Raw genomic sequence first — 1,887 nt, forward strand, 5'->3', positions numbered from 1 at the left:
AGCCATTTTTGCTGCGGCGCCCGGGGAGCAGTTGGGGGTTCGGTGCCTTGCTCAAGGGCACCTTAGTCGTGGTATTGAAGGTAGGAGAGAGCGCTGTACATTCACTCCCCCCACCTACAATCCCTGCCGGTACGAGACTCGAACCCGCAACCTTGGGGTTACGAGTCCGACTCTCTAACCATTAGGCCACGAGTTCCCCTAATTATTCGTATAATTATTAATATAAGACGCGATTAATCGCGTTTACAGCCAAACGCCGTCAAATACGGCGTTTTAACCAGTATTTGCGCCGCAAAATACGCCGTTGTGATTACAAACGAAAATACGTCAACGATGCCGTATCTGACGGCGTTTTAGTGTGCATGAAAAGCGCCGCGTTTTACGCCGTTCATATTGCCATATGACGGCGTAAAAAACGCTGTTTTGGTTGCACAGAGCGCGCGTCATTTACAGCGTTTTGCTCATAGTATAATGAGCCACGCCCACAGATTTCCACAGCCAGTAAGTTTGAACGGTTTTCACCCAATCAATGGTAAACTGAGTCAGACCAGACCAATTCAGCACAGATCATTTGTGGTAATCAAATTTGCATGAGTTATTCGCCATTAAATAAGGAGAAAAACAGTTCGCTTTAAGATGGACAGAAGAAACTTCATTTTACGCTGCAAGCGAACATTAAATGTTTGCACTCGCCAGTTAACAGAGGATGCTGGACCCAATGTGCTTCAGTCAACTTTAGTGAGGTAAGGATTGCTTTCTCACTTTCTCACTTTCAAATCGATGCTCTGTTATGCTGGCATTATGAAAATATACTACAGTATTTATTATAGTAAACTATTGTAAATTGTAGTATACTGTATAGTATTTACAACACGTTGTTAATGAATGCTACAGCATACAGTATTAACTATAGTGAACTGATAAACTGTAGTATTTAGTTGTTACTACAGTAAACTGTAGTGTATTGTAGTATAATGTACTCTATAGGTGTAGAAAACTTAGTACAATTTTGGGTAAAGTAATTTGTTTATATTACTATAGTTGTTATATTACCACAACAACTATAGAATTACCACAACAATTATTTGAAATACTTTACTATAGTATGGTTCAAAAACACTATAGTATTTACTATTAATTACTATAGTATTTTTCATGGGTAACATTACAGTTGAATGAGTCAGTTGGTGGCGGCATTTTTCTCTGCATCTGAAAGTAAAAAAAAAGACATTTAGTGCTTCTTTAGCTTAATATTCACTACTATTTCATGTTATTGTGTTTCAGACTGGAAACAATGCAGAGAAGCTTTGAATGGGTAAGAGGGAGGCTGATCAATGTGCCGGCAGCGGATCGGTTACTCCGTGATATAGCGGACTATATAGCAGAAGTTAACACACGTAGGCAGCATGAACAACAACGTAAGTAATTAAAAAGCTTTGCATTTTGCAATAGGAGACTGTTTAGACATTATTTAACAGAATCTCTTTGACTATACATTAAATGATTAAAAATCTATCTGTATCTGTAGTGATAGTACTGTTTTGTGTAAGATAAGTAGTCATGGGTATTAAATTGCCTTGATTAGTTTTTTTGTAGTAAAACTTGTAGCAAAGATCACTGATCCACATAGTGGACAGACATGGTTATTACATTAGCTGTTCTGACAAGAGCATTAAACATTTTATTCCCTTCATATTGTGTTTCTACATAAACCACTCTTTGTGACTTATAAAACTTGATAGGGTTACAATTATTTATCATTGTTATTATTGTTGCAGCCAGTTCCAGTTATCAGGCTCCACTTACCTGTAGTGGAGGTAGAGGAGCGCCCCATTACAGCATCACTAGAGAGCAACTTTCTGGTTTTTCTCTTCCTTCAATAGTAGA

This window comes from Sinocyclocheilus anshuiensis, unplaced genomic scaffold, assembly GCF_001515605.1.
Source record: "Sinocyclocheilus anshuiensis isolate Anshui unplaced genomic scaffold, SAMN03320099.WGS_v1.1 scaffold2272, whole genome shotgun sequence".
Lineage (NCBI taxonomy): Eukaryota > Metazoa > Chordata > Actinopteri > Cypriniformes > Cyprinidae > Sinocyclocheilus > Sinocyclocheilus anshuiensis.